The following is a 12,814-nucleotide window of genomic DNA, read 5'->3' as shown; positions in this document are numbered from 1 at the left end:
AGAAACAAATGATTCAGAATCCAATGGCTGATTCAGAAACAAATGACTCAGAAACCAATGGCTGATTCAGAAACAAATGATTCAGAAACCAATGGCTGATTCAGAAACAAATGACTCAGAAACCAATGGCTGATTCAGAAACAAATGATTCAGAAACCAATGATTCAGAAACCAATGGCTGATTCAGAAACAAATGATTCAGAAACAAATGATTCAGAAACAAATGATTGTTTGAGAAACAAATAATTGAGAAACAAGTGATTGAGAAACGAATGCTTGATTGAGAAACAAAGGATTCATAAACAAATGATTGAAAAACAAATAATTGATTCAGTAACAAATGATTCATAAACAAATGATTCAGAAACAAATGATTCAGAAACAAATGAATGATTCAGAAACAAATGACTCAGAAACCAATGGCTGATTCAGAAACAAATGACTCAGAAACCAATGGCTGATTCAGAAACAAATGACTCAGAAACCAATGGCTGATTCAGAAACAAATGATTCAGAAACCAATGATTCAGAAACCAATGGCTGATTCAGAAACAAATGATTCAGAAACAAATGATTCAGAAACAAATGATTGATTGAGAAACAAAAAATTGAGAAACAAGTGATTGAGAAACGAATGCTTGATTGAGAAACAAAGGATTCATAAACAAATGATTGAAAAACAAATAATGGATTCAGTAACAAATGATTCAGAAATAAATGACTCAGAAACAAATGATTGATTCAGAAACAAATGATTCAGAAACCAACGATTCAGAAAGAAAATTGAATCAGACCACTGAATTAGTTTTCGTTTATACATATGTATCAATCAGTGAATCAACATTCTTAATTCATTACAGAACAACATATTATTTAACAATTTTTGTACAATGGCCTTTGAAGTTTATATCGTATATACTGATGATGTGATTATGTAGTCTTGCTGACATGTTCTGGAAACTTATATCACTTATACTGATGGTATGACCATGTAGTCTTGGCGACTTGTTTTGGATGTTTATGTCACTTATACTGATGATATGACCATGTAGTCTTGGCGACTTGTTTTGGAAGTTTATATCACTTATACTGATGATATGACCATGCAGTCTTGGCGACTTGTTTTGGAAGTTTATGTCACTTATACTGATGATATGACCATGTAGTCTTGGCGACTTGTTTTGGAAGTTTATGTCACTTATACTGATGATATGACCATGTAGTCTTGGCGACTTGTTTTGGAAGTTTATATCACTTATACTGATGATATGACCATGTAGTCTTGGCGACTTGTTTTGGAAGTTTATGTCACTTATACTGATGATATGACCATGTAGTCTTGCCGACTTGTTTTGGATGTTTATGTCACTTATACTGATGATATGACCATGTAGTCTTGGCGACTTGTTTTGGAAGCTTATATCACATATACTGATGATATGACCATGTAGTCTTGGCGACTTGTTCTGGAAGCTTATATCACTTATACTGATGATATGACCATGTAGTCTTGGCGACTTGTTTTGGAAGTTTATGTCACTTATACTGATGATATGACCATGTAGTCTTGGCGACTTGTTTTGGAAGTTTATGTCACTTATACTGATGATATGACCATGTAGTCTTGGCGACTTGTTTTGGAAGCTTATATCACATATACTGATGATATGACCATGTAGTCTTGGCGACTTGTTTTGGAAGTTTATGTCACTTATACTGATGATATGACCATGTAGTCTTGGCGACTTGTTTTGGAAGTTTATGTCACTTATACTGATGATATGACCATGTAGTCTTGGCGACTTGTTTTGGTAGTTTATGTCACTTATACTGATGATATGACCATGTAGTCTTGGCGACTTGTTTTGGTAGTTTATGTCACATATACTGATGATATGACCATGTAGTCTTGGCGACTTGTTTTGGTAGTTTATGTCACATATACTGATGATATGACCATGTAGTCTTGGCGACTTGTTTTGGAAGTTTATATCACTTATACTGATGATATGACCATGTAGTCTTGGCGACTTGTTTTGGTAGTTTATGTCACTTATACTGATGATATGACCATGTAGTCTTGGCGACTTGTTTTGGTAGTTTATGTCACTTATACTGATGATATGACCATGTAGTCTTGGCGACTTGTTTTGGAAGTTTATGTCACTTATACTGATGATATGACCATGTAGTCTTGGCGACTTGTTTTGGAAGTTTATGTCACTTATACTGATGATATGACCATGTAGTCTTGGCGACTTGTTTTGGAAGTTTATGTCACTTATACTGATGATATGACCATGTAGCCTTGGCGACTTGTTTTGGAAGCTTACATCGTATATACTGATGAGGTTACCATGTTGTTTTATCGACTTGTTTTAGAAGCTTATATCGTATAGACTGAAGCTGTGACAATGTAGTCTTGGCGACCTGTTTATGTAAACTGGACGAGTTATATAACAAGACATGTTACAAACGTAACGTCGTCATGTCGACTGGACCCCTTAAAGGGTAGATATGACGACCTATTTTATCGACAAACTAGATGAACATGCTATGTCAACTTCGTTATTGTGAAGTCGACATAACGTGTTTAACTGGATTACTTATATCGACAAATCCAATATCTAGTTAACAAGTAAACAACTCTACATAAGTTTGACAACATGTGGTAGTATTAAACGTCAAAACGTAAAACAAAACCAAAAAAACAACAACAACACTTCATTATGTCATTATCAGTATATACGATATATGATAGATGAAAAGGGACCTCAACCGTCTGGGTGCACATGAACAGCTTGTCGATGTTTACTGTAACAGCTTGCCGATGTGCAATAAGCATCAGCTTATCTGTCACGGAATTGATCCCAGACATATCTAGTTATAAAACGAACTAATTTCTATTGCTGTATCTGTTTATAATAAAATAAAAAGAACACCTAAAAGTATTGTCGTAAAAGAACAAGTAAGCCAGGATGATTTAAATCTAAGACTAATGGACTCGGTCTCTTTAAGGCTTTGAATTATAATTCGTAAAATTGGTTTGTATTTTGTCAGGAAAATATTATTTTGTGCATATAACGAATTGTTTCATTTTTAACACATGGTAGAATATTGTGTTAGTGACAATTACTGTTTTATGACTCGTTATTGATGAAACAATGACTTCACCATCTACGGTGAAGGTACGCAGGATGAACAAGGTAAACTGGAAGTTGAACACAGGAAAACGCTTCCATGGATGGTCGTTCCTCAATTATGCTGTCATGCGGGAGAAAGTTTCAGTAATGACATGCAGCAGTTCATAATTAAATAATCACAGGCCTCCAGAGTAGTCCACGCACATACGTTCCATGATCAAATCTGCAATGCACCAGAAATGACTAATGAATTTTAAAACAAATCACTGCATTGAAGGAAGGGAGACAACTGAATAATGGAGTATACTATGCGCCTGAGTTTATTGGAGAAAGGGAGACAACCCACTAATGGAATATTTAATTGAACTATTCGCCACGCGGGTTTTTATTGGGGAAAGGAAGACAACTCAATAATGAACTATAAGTTATTTCCTCGACACGCGAGAGTTTTTGGAGAAAGGAAGACAACTCAATAATGGACTATAAGTTATTTCCTCGACACGCAGGAGTTTATTGGAGAAAGGAAGACAACTCAATAATGGACTATAAGTTATTTCCTCGACACGCGGGAGTTGATTGGAGAAAGGAAGACAACTCAATAATGAAATATATATGTTAACTCCTCGTCACGCGGGAGTTTATTGGCCAAATATGTTGAAACAAATCATACTGGCCTGTAAAATCCCAAATGAAAGGAGATCACTTCGGAAAATAAAAGGAAATGATGAAGAAAGAATAGGAAGGCTCCAGATGTCAGCGCAAAGGTAATCAGAAACTTAAATACCTTGATTATTTTAGTTCATACTTTTATTATTTTAACTCCTTTAAGCAACAAGTCCGTTTCACAGGTAACTGGTTTCCTAGAAGAGGAACCAAGAGAGTGTTCCAATGATTGGTTTCGAACCCACAACCTATTGTGTGAGAGGCGGCCACATAACTACATGTATAAGACCTCTCTTACGATTGTATTATTTTATTGAACAAAATAAACCGTAACAATGATGTCGACGTTTATCTTTCTTCAAGAGACACTATTGGATTGATGTACAGGTTTTAACATTCGGTTTATGCCATACTTCTTTCGTATATGGCGAAGAAGTATAGCAATATCGAAAATTGTGGTAATATTATATTTCTCAAGGAAATTTTTTAAATATTACAGTGAACAATTTAACAACTGGAAAGTAGCTTAGCATTAGGATAAAAAGACAAGTCGCATACGGTGCATTTATCCTAAATATTAAATAAACATGAAATGATTTATATATTCCCGTGGGATACGCAAGAAGACCTAGTATTGTTCTTGTCAGCCCTTTTTATCAAACAACAGAATTAATACTTAAGAATTAAGCAAATTATAATATTATTGGTAGCTGGCATAATGAACATATGAGTAAAACACGATGCTACTACACGGGGTTTGGTGAGGTTTAGTATGGGGTGAAACACGTTAGGTGGGTCTACGTAGCGAAGTTTTTTATTTTGTGCTCGAGGTTGGCGGCGAAGGTGTAGAAAACACCATGTTTTGGGCCGTAAGTGTCAATAAAAGCAAGTTAAAATAGCACTGTCAAACAAAACGAGCTTTATATGTAAATGATGAAACATATTGGCGAAGACTAAGTTTTTAAAATAATCCAAATATGCAACACAAGAGGCGTAGCCAATCTTTACTGAATGTTACGCACGAAAGGGGAACGGTGTGTGGGAAATGCCTATGTAGCCGTAGGGTGTTCGGGGGCCTCCCCATGGAAAAAAATGGCAAATGGAACTACCATGTTCAGCTCTGAGGTGTATTTGGAGGGATTTATAGGTTCGAGACTGCCGACTTTGTAGTTACCAAGTGATTGATTAAGACTCAGTAAGCTATCTAGCACAGAGAAGCAATGCTCACTTTAGCTGGTCTTTCTTATATTATGATATCATTTTAGCCTAGCCCTCGACTTTGATGCCATTTTTGGCCATATTTTTATTTTTATTTTTTGAATTGATGTTACACACATGCGTAAGTGCGTAACGCTAGCTACGCCCCTGAATTCGTTGAATGTTACACTATCACATGGCATCATCCATGTATAAAAGGATGCTGCGATACTCAAAGGAGTTATATGGAACAACAGCATAATAAAACTACCCAATACAATAAAGATAATTCTTTATCAAAGAAGTCTAGAAACTCTAAAAGAAGTCCACTTAACACAAAATATAACAAATCAAAAAGTAGTGAGCTTAGCTGGACCATGTTATAAAGGACTAAAGAATTTTGGAGTGCCGCCTGATGACTGAAAAATCCGCTTAAAACCGAAGATAAATCATACCGAATACCTAATTACTATGTTACTAGATACTATCAAGGAATATAAACACATATGTAAAATGGTTTACTATTACTTAACTTACTCTATTAACTCAAACCGGAAATTTAAAATAAGGAAGAATATTGGGAAACTCAATTGGAACTGAACATTATCCAATGGATATAGGCACTTGACAACGAACAATTGACTTGAAACGTTGGGAATTCCAATTAAAGTTTTTAATTAATATCCTTTCAAATAATGAGAAGTTATTTACATACATTATTGTTGTCTCCGTGTGATGTGACTTCGGAACAATGAAAATTGACTCAAACAACCACATGTTTTGAGAATGTCATAAACGGCAAACGTTTTGGAGTGAATTTTAACTATTTTTAACTAACCCATTCAACGAAATTTCCTTAAAGTGACACTCGATAAAAAAAATACATACACATGTATACCAAACATAAAGTTTTAGTAAAAAAAAACCACTTTAACTACTTACTAAATAATGCATTTATGGAAAAAAAAATTGCCAATAACAAGATTGTAACCGTGTACAGTATTAACTAGCTGAAAAAAGCACAAACGTTCAATGACTGGTGGGTCCTTTAAAGGGGCTGTACTCCGTATGATTAAATAGCGAAAAAAAGTAAATTGTCGAAAACTGACATAAAATTGGCATCGATGTGTACAATGCATTGAAACTTACTAACTGAAGTACCACATAGTATACAATTTAATTAAGTTTAGCAGTTATTTCGTATTTTTTTGCATTAAAAATGATTACTGGGTATGTCTACCAGGTAGAATTTCATCCTTATGCGTGATTGGCTAGTCGGTGTTATCACGTGATATTACCGAGGTAGGATTATAGGTTAATTATGTCACCCAAGTAGAGTAAGCCGTCGTAGCCCAGTGGCTACGACGCTGGACTGCAATTTTGGCGACACGGGTTCGAACCCGGTCTCCGACACATTTTTATTTTACATTTTGGCACTTTTTTTTACAATTATGATATCAAAGCGTAACACATTCTATTAGATAATTGTCCTGAGATTCGTTACAGTTTTTTTGGTGCCAATCTGGTGTACAGTCCCTCTAAGATTTACAGCACTTGATCAACTAACGTCTCACAAAGTAGAAATGCACCTCTCTTTAAACACGGTATCCTTCGTAAGAACCATTGTTTTCGATACTTAGTCCTCCTTTTCGGTAAATAAAAACAATTGTATTTATTTTGGTACTGTTTATTTTGGAGTGAGGGTGCATCTTTAAGAGAATTGCTATACAAATGTGTAACGTTTTGTGAGTTGTTGCCGAACATAAAAAGTATTGCTATTGAATAATGTTTCTGACATATACAGCTTAATACTTCCGTTATAATTTGAAATGTGAAGGGAATATACTCAAGGGTGCCATGTGTGTCCAATACCTTTGTAAACGACTTTATATATAGAGAAAATAATGGATAAAAAAATCAAAATCTTGAATAAGAGATGACAACAATTAAAACATAATTATTTTTATAGCAGTGTTCTCTTATATAGTAGTATGTTTTATGCTGGTATATCTAAATAAAATATCCACAAATACTGTCATTTATAAGATATTTTCTTTTGAACTAGATATTTTCCCTTTTTTCTTTTTACAATTATTTTAAGAAAACTTTTCCTTTGGCTGATTTCACGTCATGTGATCTTTTTTTCTTTATCTTTTTGCAAAAAAATAAGTCCCAAATATAAACCGATTTTGATAAATTCATAGGTATTAAATGAACTGATTTAGATGTAATGCTTGCAATGTATCGTATTTGTTTTTGTTACAGCAGTGTGTACTTGTTTGTATGAATGTCAAATTAGGAAAAAAACAGAAACCACAAGTAGTATAAATCATATATTTCATATCTGATGGCGCCCTTTTCGGCATTGACTTTAGGGTTCTCTCGGTTTGTTTAATTCAAGATCGTTGGTATCGGAACACCTTCGATGAATATGATGTTTACAAATTTAGAAACCGAGAATTTGTGCTTTTTAATGGTGTTACCGCACACAACGCGTTTCATTAGGCAATCTTTTCTGCTCGAATGTGGGTTTTCATCTTCCTGACGCTTTCTCCATCTTAGCAATGTACGTATCGTACGTTCGCTTTTTCGAATGAATATATACCTGGGTAGTTATTTTATTTATGTCGAAACTAAGACCATAAAAAGACGGTTTAGGCAAAGTTTTTAGGATTTCGTTGTAAAATTACCAATTTGATTTGTGACACCTGTAAAATTATTTACAAATGCACTCTTACTCCCAACTGAGATTTTCCACAATTAATACAATTGCTTTGATATACCATGAAGTATGAACAAATGTCGAAAACAATAGTTCTGTTGAGTGTAATATGAAAGAAATGTGCAGAAATCATGGCATTTCTACCTTATGAGACTAAGGTAGATACCAGTAAATCTTTTACACCAAGCATTTTTTTTTGCGTTTTCGGCTATTAAATACACGGTTATATCTTGCTATTAGTTATTTACATTTTCCATAAATGTATGATTTAGGAAGTAGCTTAAGGTTTATCAGTAAATTTATGTTTGTAATATATGTGTTTATATTGATTTTGAAGAAGAGTGTCACTTTAAATAATTGACCTTGCGACATCTTGCCATACGCCTGTTGATAAGAGGACCCCGCTGACGTTCATGACGTTGCTGCTTTCGAAATCTCCATGGAATAACATTATATAAATATTGACTGCCTTGAGAATGACAGCGCATATTGTCAACCTGAGATAAATACTGTCGACCGAACAAAAATTGTAGAATTTCAAATTAAATCATGCTGCCTTTTTTGTATCAATTGTCGGCTGGTAAACAAAGCGTTCATGTGATACAGACTTGAAGTAAAATATTATCAATAAATCCCGTATTCGTAGCGTATTGTCAATCTCATATGTTCTATAGAAGTGAGATATAATAACTAATTAACTAGTGTATTTTAAAGTGAAACTCTTATTCAAAATCAATACATAGCACATAGTACATAGTTATATACACATGTATTACAAACATGAACTACTTACAAACCTTTAAATACTTACTAAATAATGCATCGATGGAAAATATTAATTACTGATAACAAGTTTGTAACCGTGTATTTAATAGCTCAAAACGCAAAAATTTAAATGATTTGTGAATGCTAAAATATTGACTGTGATCTAATATCGTGTCATTAGATAGTGTGCTTTCTGCACATTTCTTTCAAATTAAACTCAGTATCTTTCATAAGAAACATTGTTTTCGACATTTATTCATCCTTTTTGGTAAATTAAAACAATTGTTTTAATTGTGATAAATCTTATTTGGGAGTAAGAGTGCATCTTTAAGGTTGCAATGCCTATTTTATTAATCATGATTTTCACATAATTTGTAGCGTGTTGTCAATTTCATATCATAAGAGGGTAACAATGCGGCAAAGGGTGATAATTCGGGTGATAGTCGAAACTATTAACCTGGCGTTTTTACTATACATGTTTTATAGAAGTGAGATATAATAAATCAGTTTAACAACAACAACCACACACAAACGCACAATATGAATATGATTAAATAAAAATCACTTTTGCAAATAGGCCTTACAAAAATAGTGCTGGGGATAGGGTCACGGTTCATTATGTGTTTAAATCAGATGTTGTCAACATATGTATGTTACTACATGTTTGTAACATAATTATAGATATCTTTAATGTTTTGTAGTTAGATTTGGGCTTACTAACAATTTATTTTTTGACGAAAAACCCTCAAATAAATATAATTCTGTTGGATAAAACAGGGAAAAGGGAACATAAACCACAACAACTTTACAGTAGTATTATGTGGTATATAACATTTTATTTATAAGAAAATAGTGAGAAAATACAACCACCTTACGTTGTATACGCACATATTTTATCAACAAATGGCATTCTGGCGAAAGACGTCATGCGAAGTGCTTAGAATGAAAGAAAGTAAAACCAACCGAACGAATACTGCTATGTATAATGAATTGGGGACAAAAGCTCTCTGTCAATTAAAAGTATTTAATGCCAATCCATCATAATTAAGTAATACATATTTATGCATAAACTTACGTATAAATGCTTATATATAGCATCATGAGTCATTTTGTGTACAAAACAATGCAATGAGCATCACATCAACGGGAGGTAGGTTCTGTAAACATTGGTGCGAGTAAACTGCAGTAGTTGTCGCCCTTGTGTAAAAATGAGAAAGTATACTAAGGCCTAAAAAAAAATACATTTGGTTCGGGTTACCCGACCCTACCTACGGAATAGGCGCCGACCCTACCGTTTTTATGGTCAGTTTGAAAAAAATATGAAAAACTAAAAAAATAAAAAAAATAAAAAAAATTTTTTTTTCGTTTTTTTTTATTGCTTTTCAATATGAAGTTTAAACCTTAAATGCTTATACAGAAGATTGCTTTAACACCATTCTCCAATGATGAAAATGATATTCTTATATAAAGCCTAATAAAAAAAAAAAATAAAAAAAAATAAAAAGCCTACCTACCCTACCTATTTTTGAAAAGGATGTAACCCTAACCAAACAATTATTTTTTTTAGGCCTAACTACATATTTTTGAAATACAAAATATAACAAGTGATGCATAGAAAACATGGTGAAATAACACCGCACAAAAATACAGGTTCAAGTGAAGCACTGGCTTGGTTTGACATTCTATATAATCACCTGCCATTCAAGCAGCAACACGGCAAAATTCTAGCATCTATGTAAAAATAGGTTATATATATATATATATATATACAACATGAAAATCTGCGGTGGAGTATGGCGTGATACGTCCATCCGATTACATTCTATTCATTAAACGTCGTAACTATTGTATATTGGACGGACACAAAACGATGCATGGATGCTTCCTTGTTTTAGTAAAACAATTAATGCAATTGCATGTCGTAGGATTGATTTGCCTATCGGCATATCTGGGTTTGCAAGTGCGCTGCATGTGCGTGCATTGGGCGAAATCAAGCTGAATTTCCCCGGACTTTTGGACTATTTTGAAGCATGGCTCTAAGCAACAGCAGTAAAAGTGTGAATGTCTTGGAATATCATTAGTCAGGAGGGTAGACTCAGTGAAGACGACATCTGTCGAGACAATTTGACTCAGTATTTGGTCTTAAATGATATATTAAAGTCAATACAGGACCAAGTATAGACAATTAAATAACCCTAGTGGATTATTAGCTTTTATAATATGTTGCATGTCAAAGGCATTAACTATCTTGAACAGATGACTGTGTTCCTTATCTCATTATATGTTCCCAAAATGATATTAATCAACGATTAAGCCACAAACAATGAGCCAGACGCCTGTGAGATAACCCATAAGCCGTGTGCCATGGTTATAGTATGCTTAAGATGATAAACGCTCTTATCAATGAATTCAATCATTTAGGCTATCATTACTAGAAGTTTTAATAATGTTACCGTACATCTATAGATACAGAATAAAATTATTTAAAGAATTGTAAAACAGTTGTTGGATCTATAGTGATTAGAATTTCCATGTCAAGACTTGATTCAGGTAGACGTTAGATATATAATATGACATATGATATTATAATATGAAACATATATATGAATAAATTACTTAATAAACATGTCTATCTCTATTCATATGTAGATTAACTTGTACACATAATCATTGTAATAATGGCGTCTGTTATTCTCCTCAAAAATTCACAGCTGTGATGGCCGAGTGGTTAAGGCGTTGGACTTGAAATCCAATGGGGTCTCCCCGCGCAGGTTCGAACCCTGCTCGCAGCGATTACTTTTTATTACTTTGGGAGTGTCTGAAAACGTTTAAGCAATACCTTTCACTATATAATATCGGAAATAAAGGTTTAATTTACTAAATTTCCGTTTGAAAAAGCACGAAATCATTACATGTCTATTGCGAATGGCCGATCATTTGCGTATGCCATTTTAGTTCTATGCCTATGGTGTCTAATTATTACCATAAGCGGGAACACATTTTGTCGTATATGAGATTTCACAGGGATATCCATTCCCATCGCAATGGCTGTTACGCAAATGGTTTGCTTGTGTTTTTGAGGCGAAAACTAAATCTATTTTTGTCTACCCTCTACGTTTATGGACTTGGAAGAATATTTCACAGTTACTTGATAATGATTGTATGAAATTTTAAAATATCTAATATGTAAAAATAAACGACCAAAAGTGGGTTATTTGTTTATTATGTGTATCATAGAGTACTAAAACACATTTTTTTATGATTCTCAGTCCAAGAGGTAATCCTAGGGACCAATTCGCTCGAATCGGGTAGCTCGACTGGCCAAAAATGCTGTCCAAATACCAAGTAACTGTGGATTATTTCAAAGTCTTGACATGGAAATTCCGATAACTACTATAGACACTGTTTGACTATTCTTTACCGATTTTTATCTTATAGTGACGCTTTTATTCAAAATCAATGCGTACACATGTACAAACATCAATTTTGATCTGATAAACCTTTACTTCTTACTAAATAATGTTTTGATGGAAAATATTTATTACTGATAACAAGATCGTAACCGTGTATTTAATATCATAAAACGCACAAATATTAAATGATTGGTGAATGCTAAAAGATTTAATGTGATCTACTATCGTCTCGTAAGGTAGAAATACCATGTTTTCTGCACATTTATTTCAAATTAAACTCTGTATCCTTTATATGAACCATTGTTTTTGACATATATTCATCCTTTTTGGTATATTTAAACAATGGTTTTAAGTGTGTCAGATCTTATCTGTGAGTAAGAGTGCATCTTTAAGGAAGTCGATGTACAGGAAATACATAATAATGATAAACAACATATTAAAGTTAATTAGAACGTTTGACAAGTGTGTTTAACACGATAACAAGCTTCAATTTTTGCCTTAAACTATTTGAACTTCCTAGATGTATGTTATTGTTTTATTATCAGACAGACAGACATACATTTTTATTTAGAGTTGTACAATGTACATCATCTACATAAACATATATACATGTATATTCATAAAACATGTCAACGTGTATATACAACATGTAATGGTAGATACGTTTTTGTTTTATATAACACAACATACTATGTGTAACAAAGCAACATACTATCATTTACTATGTGTAACAAAAAAGATAGTATGTTGTTGTTGTTTTATTATCCTCAGCAGGTGTTTACTGCCGCTAGTAAGGCTTATGTGTAACTCTAAATCAAGTCAAGTCAAGTCAAAATTTTATTAGCATTATTCAAATTGAACATTGCCCAAAACATATACACAAGATGGCATTTAATGATATCAGTATAACA

The 12,814-nt window shown here is 33.4% G+C and overlaps 1 non-coding gene across 1 annotated transcript; it reads left to right on the top strand.

Moving 5' to 3' along the window:
- Positions 1 to 11,200: 11,200 nt before the first annotated feature.
- Trnas-uga (transfer RNA serine (anticodon UGA)) lies at positions 11,201 to 11,282 on the top strand. The gene has a single exon. It is a non-coding gene; the product is annotated as a tRNA-Ser (tRNA).
- The last annotated feature ends 1,532 nt before the right edge of the window (positions 11,283 to 12,814 follow it).

The sequence above is a fragment of the Mya arenaria genome, chromosome 2 (genome assembly GCF_026914265.1).
Source record: "Mya arenaria isolate MELC-2E11 chromosome 2, ASM2691426v1".
Taxonomy (NCBI): domain Eukaryota; kingdom Metazoa; phylum Mollusca; class Bivalvia; order Myida; family Myidae; genus Mya; species Mya arenaria.
The sequence above is the reverse complement of the archived record's forward strand: the minus strand, read 5'-3'. Positions and strand labels throughout refer to the sequence as shown.